Source organism: Dreissena polymorpha, chromosome 11, assembly GCF_020536995.1.
Source record: "Dreissena polymorpha isolate Duluth1 chromosome 11, UMN_Dpol_1.0, whole genome shotgun sequence".
Lineage (NCBI taxonomy): Eukaryota > Metazoa > Mollusca > Bivalvia > Myida > Dreissenidae > Dreissena > Dreissena polymorpha.
The window spans coordinates 87,469,297-87,481,109 of NC_068365.1; the positions used below are offsets into that span (position 1 = coordinate 87,469,297).

General features: G+C 33.3%; 1 long non-coding RNA gene across 1 annotated transcript; it reads left to right on the forward strand.

Annotated features, from left to right (window-relative positions):
- The first annotated feature begins 5,178 nt into the window (after nucleotides 1–5,178).
- Nucleotides 5,179–6,789, forward strand: LOC127851311 (uncharacterized). The gene is made up of 3 exons (XR_008035728.1): nucleotides 5,179–5,264; nucleotides 5,748–5,908; nucleotides 6,558–6,789. It is a non-coding gene; the product is annotated as an uncharacterized LOC127851311 (long non-coding RNA).
- Nucleotides 6,790–11,813: the final 5,024 nt, after the last annotated feature.

Sequence of the window (11,813 nt, forward strand, 5' to 3'; positions counted from 1 at the left end):
ATAGATATTTATAAAAATGGCATCATATGAACCAGTAGTCATAGTATAAGCAACATTGAAGCCTAATATGCATTCATCTATTATTAATTGGGCACAAATAATTTTACTGTGTGAAGACCCTACATAAAAATGCTGATTTCTTTCTTACTTGGTACCTGGCGACACACATTTTCAAGTCTTTTTCATTAAATTTGGCATAGATATTTTAATAAATGGCATCGTATGAACCAGTAGTCATAGTATAAGCAACATTGAAGCCTAATATGCATTCATCTATTATTATTTGGGCACAAACAATTTTACCGTGTGAAGATCCTACATAAAAATGCTGATTTTTTTCTTATTTGTTACCTGGAGACACACATTTTCAAGTCTATTTCATTAAATTTGGCATAGATATTTATAAAAATGGCATCGTATGAACCAGTAGTCATAGTATAAGCAACATTGAAGCCTAATATGCATTCATCTATTATTATTTGGGCACAAATAATTTTGCCGTGTGAAGACCCTACATAAAAATGCTGATTTTTTTCTTACTTGGTACCTGGCGACACACATTTTCAATTCTATTTCATTAAATTTGGCATATATGTTAATAAAAATGGCATTGTATGAACATATCGTCATAGTATAAGCAACATTGAAGCCTAATATGCATTCATCTATTATTATTTGGGAACAAATAATTTTACTGTGTGAAGACCCTACATAAAAATGCGGATTTTTTTTCTTACTTGGTACCTGGCGAATCACATTTTCAAGTCTATTTCATTAAATTTGGCATAGATATTTATAAAAATGGTATCATATGAACCATTAGTCATAGTATAAGCAACATTGAAGCCTAATATGCATTCATCTATTCTTATTTGGGCACAAATAATTTTACTGTGTGAAGACCCTACATAAAAATGCTGATTTTTTTCTTATTTGGTACCTGGCGACACACATTTTCAAGTCTATTTCATTAAATTTGGCATAGATATTTATAAAAATGGCATCGTATGAACCAGTAGTCATAGTATAAGCAACATTGAAGCCTAATATGCATTCATCTATTATTATTTGTGCACAAATAATTTAACCGTGTGAAGACCCTAGATAAAAATGCTGATTTTTTTCTTACTTGGTACCTGGCTATACACATTTTCATGTCTATTTCATTAAATTTGGCATAGATATTTATAAAAATGGCATCGTATGAACCAGTCGTCATAGTATAAGCAACATTGAGGCCTAATATGCATTCATCTATTATTATTTGGGCACAAATAATTTTACTGTGTGAAGACCCTACATAAAAATGCTGATTTTTTTCTTACTTGGTATCTTGCGACACACATTTTCAAGTCTTTTTCATTAAATTTGGCATAGATATTTTAAAAAATGGCATCGTATGAACCAGTAGTCATAGTATAAGCAACATTGAAGCCTAATATGCATTCATCTACATGTATTATTATTTGGGCACAAACAATTTTACCGTGTGAAGATCCTACATAAAAATGCTGATTTTTTTCTTATTTGGTACCTGGCGACACACATTTTCAAGTCTATTTCATTAAATTTGGAATAGATATTTATAAAACTGGCATCGTATGAACCAGTAGTCATAGTATAAGCAACATTGAAGCCTAATATGCATTCATCTATTATTATTTGGGCACAAATAATTTTACCGTGTGAAGACCCTACATAAAAATGCTGATTTTTTCTTACTTGGTACCTGGCGACACACATTTTCAAGTCTATTTCATTAAATTTGGCATAGATATTTTTAAAAATGGCATTGTATGAACCAGTAGTAATAGTATAAGCAACATTGAAGCCTAATATGCATTCATCTGTTATTATTTTTGGCACAAATAATTTTACCATCGAAGACCCTACATAAAAATGCTGATTTTTTTCTTACTTGGTACCTGGCGACACACATTTTTAATTCTATTTCATTAAATTTGGCATAGATATTTTTAAAAATGGCATTGTATGAACATATCGTCATAGTATAAGCAACATTGAAGCCTAATATGCATTCATCTATTATCAGGGCTCGAATTTAACTTTTTTTTCTCCTTGCAAAACATTTCGAGCAGCTTTAATACCAACTTGCAAAAACAAAAACTTTCTCGCAAATTTTGCTGGAAACATAATTTAATTTCTTTTTTTTTTATTCAACAGTTATTGTGAGTTAACTTTGCTTTATCTTTCGTATTGTTAAATCCATCTGTAGGCAAAAAGAAACTAGTTATTTTTCGCTTCGACGCCATGTCTGTTCAAGTTCAATGAACAGTACGTGTGAATTAGTTGACTGTTTAACGTTTCGTTGTACCAATACGATCCTCGTATCTGTACTATAAGTATACTAGTCTATATTCAAGCTGCGCGCTTCCGCATATGGGTATGAGGACGTTCTATGACCTATGGTTTAGCGTTCAGGAAGTCGAACGCATTTAGCAATATAACTTTTTTTCACTATTTCTTTACTCGCAAAAAATTACTAGTGGCTTAAAACTTAACTCGCAATCGGTATTTTTTCACTCGCATTTTGCGAGTGTGCGAGTGTTAATTTTGAGCCCTGATTATTATTTGGGAACAAATAATTTTACCGTGTGAAGACCCTACATAAAAGTGCGGATTTTTTTCTTACTTGGTACCTGGCGAATCACATTTTCAAGTCTATTTCATTAAATTTGGCATAGATATTTATAAAAATGGTATCGTATGAACCATTAGTCATAGTATAAGCAACATTGAAGCCTAATATGCATTCATCTATTCTTATTTGGGCACAAATAATTTTACTGTGTGAAGACCCTACATAAAAATGCTGATTTTTTTCTTACTTGGTACCTGGCTACACACATTTTCAAGTCTATTTCATTAAATTTGGCATAGATATTTATAAAATTGGCATCGTATGAACCAGTAGTCATAGTATAAGCAACATTGAAGCCTAATATGCATTCATCTATTATTACTTGGGCACAAATAATTTTACTGTGTGAAGACCCTATATAAAAATGCTGATTTTTTTCTTATTTGGTACCTGGCGACACACATTTTCAAGTCTATTTCATTAAATTTGGCATAGATATTTATAAAAATGGCATCGTATGAACCAGTAGTCATAGTATAAGCAACATTGAAGCCTAATATGCATTCATCTATTATTATTTGTGCACAAATAATTTAACCGTGTGAAGACCCTAGATAAAAATGCTGATTCTTTTCTTACTTGGTACCTGGCGACACACATTTTCATGTCTATTTCATTAAATTTGGCATAGATATTTATAAAAATGGCATCGTATGAACCAGTAGTCATAGTATAAGCAACATTGAAGCCTTATATGCATTCATCTATTATTATTTTGGGCACAAATAATTTTACCGTGTGATGACCCTACATAAAAATGCTGATTTTTTTCGTACTTGGTATCTTGCGACACACATTTTCAAGTCTTTTTCATTAAATTTGGCATATACATGTATATTAATAAAAATGACATTGTATGAAAATGTCGTCATAGTATAAGCAGAGAAGCAGAATACGCATTCATCTATTATAATTTGGGCTCATACAATTTTACCGTGTTAGCACCATATATCAAGTGCAGATTTTTTAAATATTCGCCACATACCCAAAGGCATTTTCATTAATATCTCAGAAAAATAGACCTATATATTAATACACATGGCATCTAAAGAACATTTTATCATAGTTAAACATGGTTTCCAGCCAACCTGGAAATCAGGGAAAACCTGGAAAAAGACTTTCACTAACGCCCAGTACAAATATATGGACAGAATGATTTTTTCACTTACCCGTATGTGGGTGTATGTTGGCTCCACTTCACAAGATACAGTCATTGTAGTTTAATTGAAAAACGCATCTTACAATGTGAGATGAGTTCTGGGTTCAAGCCCCAGCAGTGCCCTATCATGTGTGATATACAGAGCCATTATGATTAAATATACACAGTTATCTTTTTAAACAATACAATTAAATATAAGGAATAATGTTAAAGGGGCATTGCTGCTTAGCCATTTTTGGGATTGTATTGTGATTTTTTGCCAAATTTGACACTGAATAACAGGGTTTATATACATCCCAAGCATAAATGCTTCTAAATTTGTAAAAAAAAAACAAGTCGAAGTGTGCAGAATATTAAAAATTTGCAACTTTCTGATGTCTAAAGGTCATTACATGCCACTCAAAGTTTACATTTTTTGTACAAAATGACCCATTTTGTGCTTTCCATTATTGGTTAATGTTTTACGCTGTCAGGTCCAAAAACGCTCATTCTGTACCCAGCAAACATGCCCATATCGGCCCGATATCGGCTAAATGATGGAATATCGGCAGAGATTTGCCGATGTTGGGCCGACATCGGACCGACATTTATGTTAAACAAAAAATATTTTGTTAAGAGATGAGAACTTTTTGCAATTTTCAATTTTAGTGAATCCATCTTGTTTAATAACGTTTAATTAGGTCGCATATTATTCAATTTATATTTATAGGACAATGTCGGCCCGATGTCGGCCCGTTGTTATAAAAAATACTTATAACTCCACAGTTCAAAGTATGATATCGGCCCAACATAGGCCCGATATCATAATTAACACTCAAGAGAAAAGGTAACTTTGATTATTTTCTTTTTAATTTCTTGTTGCGTTAAATTTAATTGTCTATGTCTCTTTTAAAAACCGTGAAAGATAGGTCGCATATTATACAATTTATATTTATAGGACAATGTCGGCCCGATGTCGGCCCGTTGTTATAAAAATACTTATAACTCAACAGTTCAAAGTATGATATCGGCCCAACATAGGCCCGATATCATAATTAACACTCAAGAGAAAAGGTAACTTTGATTATTTTCTTTTTAATTTCTTGTTATTAAATTTAATTATTATGTCTCTTTTAAAAACCGTGTAAGATACTTGATATAAAATCAATATCATCATGTCCAGGAAGAGTAACCGTTGTTAAAAGGAAATACACAGGTTGCTTCCCTTGGCTCTTGTGCAGTGAATCTGCCCAGGCTTATGAAGTAAACAAAATAAAGTATGTCAACTAAATTTATATCACATAATGTTATAAAATACCTTTCATTTAATAAATATATTTGTCATATTACTTTTTATGTAAATATGCGTTTGAAATATTTGACTTTAAAATATATTCAGTCCTGTATGATCATACAAATAGGCGCGCGACAAAGCTGCATTGACTCAATTTCGAAATTATCAAGGTAGAACTATTCTGTCCTGGACTTTTTTATTTATTTTTGTTCGGAAACAATTTTATTTCTTTATTCACAAGATCAGACCATTTTTAGAGTGCTTTTTTTCTGAAATTGCTATCTGTCATCAAATGTCACATGTTTTCGCGACTGTTCAATGTTTGTTTAATTTCATGAATGAATAGCTAGTCAGCTATAAGTTGTTTCATAAAATTCTTTCTAATAAATTTTGGTGAAACTGAGAACACTCCGTGTATTATATTAGCAATGTCAAAATCAAGGGATAAAACATACTGGCACTCGTACAGACAGGTAAAAAAAAATGTTTCACTTAAATCATGTTTACAATGCTAAGGGAATCATGTTCCAGTACACCCAATGCAACAGGCCATTTGGCAGCTATTTCTTAGGTAATTACTTATTGTTCTTTTAGTATACAACATAAATTAATGAACTGAGAACTGTGTACAGATGCTTTGTGTTTCTTTTCAGGTGAGCCATTTGTCTGTATTGGGTGGCCGAAACCGCGCTGATGTGTGCCGGCGCATTCTGAAGCATTGCATGTCAAATGAGGTGGCCAACCAGTACAGCTGGCATGGGAGGAAGAAAAAGGCAGTATTTGGAAAACTTTCTATTGGCTGATGCTGTGCAGAGTAAGTTGTCATAGTATGTGTAAAAAGATAAGGTCACAGTTAGAACTAATTCATAGTGCCAGTTACGCGGTCTTGGTAGTTTTCAGACTATACCTAAGGGGTCAATATAAAAAAACGGGTCTGTATACAACCACGCGTTCTAGGCACCTTTAATTACTATGAGGGGGGTGTAGGGGAGGTAATGCAATCAAATGTCGCAATAAGGTCTTATATCGAAAACCACAATCACGTCTGAAATTGAAATTTCATGAACCTAGCAATTAATGTCGCTATATATTTCCTTGTATGAGACGTAAAATAAATGATGTATTTATATATAATACTATATAAGGTACCCCTATACACCTTAATTCGTGTTAATATCGGGTAAAAAAGGGTATGGAGATACATGTATTTAAAGTGGGAACCCCATGACCTATTTCTTAATCAGAGACCCCGTAACTGGCCATATGTGTGAATATATATATACATACAGAATTACATCCGGCTGTTTTCCTTTTTTCAAAAGTAGTCTTCATATTGTAATTTAAAAAGGGTTAAGAAATAATATTGGTTTATAAACTGCCCAGTATCGTTAATTCTTGCAACACTGTTTGAACATATAATGGATATAGAATAATATGAGCCTACATGTCATTACCATTTTCAGAAGCTGTCATGCGGTCCTTGAAATGCACAGCTGCAGAAGTTGAACATGAGTGCAGGGAATGGTTTAGAACAGCCTCTGACCGTGACGGTGGAAGAAAAAAGAGGACAGCCAAAATAAGTGATGAACAGTCCCAATGAATTTTAACTCGTGTGTGTTTTAACTTTTAATTTAGTCTCCTGCTGCAATTTGTTATGATGTAAAGGTCTCTTTGAACTTGAAATGAATGATTTTACACAACTTTTCTTTTAATATGTATACTGATGGAAGCAGTGTATATTTTTTTGTTTTTTTTTTGCCTTTATTACCTTAATAGCTGTAACTCTGTGTGTTACTTAGGTAAACGTAACTTTTCAATATATTCTTGTTCTAATTGTTTTCATTTGTCATTTTTGAAGAAAACAAGTTTCATGTAGTTTGTATTAATATTGAAGACAATTTTCTTGTAATATTTTTTATTCAAAACTTTCTAGAAATGCCCATAATTTATGTCTAAGTTCAGGGGACATACAAGGTGTTTATTTCTGAAAATACTCAATTATAAAAATCAATTCCCTCAATTCATTTTGAATTTGATAAGTGACAGAACTCAATTATTTTTATTTTCAAGTGATCATTTCCTGGTGAAAACAACAAATAATTTTAATATATGTTAGTTTAAGGTATTTATATGTAAATAAGTCCCAGTAAACTACTCAATTATATATCATTCAGCAATATATTGCTCTGTCCTACTGCAATGTATTCATTAACAAATACTGGCTGCTTTATACTGCATATCATTATTAGTTCTCTTTAAAGGAATGGTCTGACTTAATGGCTTTTTTTTCAGTATTTTGGGGATGTGATCCCATTCCATGAAATTGGGAAATGTTGTGTCAATATATATATTTACCTGCAGTTCAGAAAAAGTACAACTGATTAACTACAAGTCTTATTCCACATTTCACAGCTAGTATTTACCATTTAAGACTATTCAACAATGAGGAATTGCTTGACTTGATTTAGGGGGAAAACATGTGTTCTGCCATTGACAACATGGCCCATTACCTTAAAGTGAGATTTCTAGTCACTTGTACATTTACATTTTGTGCCATTACTATGTTTTGTTTTTTTTGCTGGATAGCAATTTCCTGAATTTACTTGTTACAATTTTTGTGTATCGTATGACTGCTATGTTGTATTTTGCTGACTAGTCTTGTTACTATTTTTTGTGTATCATATGACTACATTGTTGTATTTTGCTGACTAGTCTTACTTGTTACTATTTATTGTGTATCGTATGACTACTATGTTGTATTTTGCTGACTAGTCTTATTTGTTACTATGTTTTGTGTATCGTATGACTACTATGTTGTACTTTGCTGACTAGTCTTACTTGTTACTATTTTTTGTGTAAGGTATGACTACTTTGTTGTATTTTGCTGACTAGTCTTATTTGTTCTTATTTTGTGTGTATCTTATGACTACTATGTTGTATTTTGCTAACTAGTCTTAATTGTTACTATTTTATGGGTATCATACGCTATCCATTTTAAAGAAAGGGTTATTTTATTAATTGCCAGGGTATATAGACCAGTTTTGATAATATGGGTGATATGAACCATTTATACATGCATGTTTGGTAATTTTCCATGTATACAATATGCATGTTGGATACGTTGGTTTTCTTCATAATTCTCTTATTTTATTTTCATTTGCTGAATATTCTATTACCAAAATACAAAACTCAAGTCATTTGGTCATTTAACATTTTGTTTCAATGTGTTACTTTTTCAGTTTCTGTACCTGTAGAATTATAGAGTCTGTTTAAATAATTTCTTTTACATTTGTTGTTAGTCAATGTATATATTAATTAATTTTACCCCATTAGAATAAAAATGTTGGAATTAGTAATAAATCAGTTTAATATTTTCAGTTTCAAGACAGTAGTATAATTAGCAAATACTGTATTCCAGTTTGGTTGAAAAGAATGTAAAAATAAAATGTTGTCTAAAGAAAATGTTCTTTCATTTATTTAAGAAACTGTTTTAGGCCCTTAACACTACCAACAACAATTAAAAACAATTGAGGCTAGACAGGGACTGAGGAATGGTTAAAAGTATGTCGGCACCATGCTGGCTCAAGAAGGTATCGCCGATATACATACCAATGTCGGGCCAACATCGAGCCGTGTTGCACTCCCGATCTCGGGCCGATATACATACCAATGTCGGGCCAACATCGAGCCGTGTTGCACTCCCGATCTCGGGCCGATGTAATTACCGATGTCGGGCCGATATACATACCGATGTCGGGCCAACATTGCGCCGTGTTGCACTCCCGTTGTCGGGCCGATGTAATTACCGATGTCGGGCCGATATTGAAATAAATATCGGGCCGACATCGGACCGATTTAAAATGTTTGCTGGGTAGCTTGTTTGGACTATGATCTATAATGTGGCCAAGTTTCAGCAGATTCGACCCAGTGGTTCTGATTTTATACGCCGTGCCTAGCTTTTATTAGTCCACTACCGGTTTCACCGGAGGGGATTTATGGTTTGTGCTCTGTGTGTCCGTCAGTCAGTCAGTCAGTCAGTCAGTCTGTCACACTTTTCTGAATCCTGCAATAACTTTAAAAGTTCTTAATATTTTTTCATGAAACTTGAAACATGGATAGATGGCAATAAGGACATTATGCACGTGATTTCATTTTGTTCCTACGTCAAAAATTCTGGTTTCTATGGCAATAAATAAAAAAATAAAATAAATTCTGACAATGGTGGAGCCGGTAGGGGACAAATTTGCTTGACAATATTCTTGTTGAGTATTACTCACTGACTTATGCATATGCGCTCGGCTGTTTTCGGACAATACCTGAGGTATTGTCATAGCCAGCTCATCGTGTCGTATCGTGTCTTTTCGCCGTCCGGCGTCCGCCATGCTAAAACCTTAACATCGACCCATTGTACCCACATTTTTCGTACCCACATTTTTTTTCGTAACCAAAATGTTCGTATCCACATTTGTTTAGTACCCAAAATTTGTGTTCCCACATTTTCTTTCCCAAAATTTTCGAACCCACATTTTTTTAGTTCCCACTCATTCCATCCCGCGAAACCCTTAAGGTGTCGCAACTCTAGTAAAAGCAAATCATAAATACAATCACATGATGTTAAGGGGGAGATCTAAAAGCATTGTCATTCGTTTGAAATTAATGTTATTCGAATGGTTATCAATCCCTCTAGGCTGTACACATGTTGACAATAAGTATTGTTGACGGACGTAATTATGACCTGCACGTAAAAATCACGTAATCGGGACGATTCAAATATGGAATGAGTGATGTATTGGACGTCATCATTGATGACGTTCATTCGAACGAATGATAAAGGGGGCTAAGTTTCGTTAAGCTGAGGCATATAGTCGCGATTTGGGAGTCTTGAAAACTGGCCGGTTACTTTTGCTGAAATTTGACATGTGTATGGACAAGAATGCGATCTACCTGTTGGCGTAGGCGTTATACCTGGGAAAAATTTAGTTTTCGAGTATTTTGCGTTTAAATATTTTTATGGGAAAGGGCACGCGCGCGTGACGTCATGAAAAGCGCTTAGGCTAGCTTCCATCTTGCTACGAAACAAAGAAACTGACGTTACGCGTTATTAATTCAGTTAGGCGTTTAATCGATAAACAAAGGCGTAATAATTGTGTTTGAATATCAATCGGAAGTACACATGCATGTCTTTTGTGCACATTGTGTTTTTTTAATGAACATGACATAAATCTATGTGTTATTCAACGTACTGTGTGCGACGAGTTGAAGGTTTACACGGCTAGACTTTTCGAGATAAATGTAAGTACACACTGGTATTAGAATGGTATTCTATTTATCCGATAATATCTTGAATATAAATGATATTGAGACAATAACATTATTAGGTTTTAATAATTTATTATTTAATCAATAAATAAACGCGAACAGCAAATCAATTAATTTCGTTAGTAGTGGAAACCGAAAGTAAACAAATCAACCGTCAAAATGGCTGACGACATAGCAACGTAGGAATAAACACTCATAAATTATTTACAAAATAAGATCATCAGAAATGATGTAAAGTGAACGCTAATTCGCTGTTTTGTAGATAAGTATACGATCTATTGAAAATCCATAACATTTGACACAAAAACACCCGTGGATATGGAAATCTTTAGCGTAACGAAAAAGCATACATCACACGGCGTTTTATCTGGGTCTACGATGTTTGCCAATGCCGATAGTATAATGAATGGAAATGCACAAACTCAGTAACTGGCAAGCATATATGCATTAGTAGGTTGTTTCGTGATTATTCAGAAACGACTACATAATTCTTTTGGTTCAGCCAGTGCAACTTAACAGAAATAAGTATAAAAAGTTTCTACACCTGACAACAATGTGCCAACTTAATACAAGGTAAGTTGTTTACATTATTTAAAATATTGCCAGCTTACAGTATACAACAATAAACAGCTGGTACGATGTAATGTCATCGTTTGAATTTTAATAAGCCCGTGGTTAATTACCTTTTTTAATGTTATGGATCAATACATCTCTAACACCTTCAATTGACTTGTTCATGAAAAATATACACCCTTAGTGCATGTTATCCCATACACCATCACTCACTTACTAAGGCTCGATTGGTACTAAGGCTCGATTGGTCATTCTCGGCTCAGGTACTTCTTACAGGTACATGTACCCCGGGTACTCTTAACTTTACTTACATGTACCCCGGGTACGGTAAATAAACTTAAACATACCCGCAAATATTAGATTGTATCCGAGTTGTATATCCGCCAAAAATCCGATGTTAAACATGCAACAGATTAACATAAAACAATATTGTTTACCTTAAACAACCTTTTTTTTAAAATCTGCATCAACATGCTTTTTAGTATGAGTGTTGAGAGGACGCCGTAGGAATAAGCAAGTAATCAAGAATACGTCTCTGTTTCTGCTTTTATTTCCTTCATGTATAATGACGATAAGGATTGACGACAATAATCACAAGCATTTATGACTAACACTGACAACAAGCATTGGCGACTAGATGTAACATTGACGATTCTCTACAATAAATGAAATTAACAATAAAAAATGAATAATAAGATTATAGTACAACAGATATGCTTTTCAAAGTATAATATAATAGCATACACTCATTAGAATAAGAGGTTTTATAAATAACAATTTGAAACATTTTCAATCAATATCGAAATATCTTATACAATATTTATTAC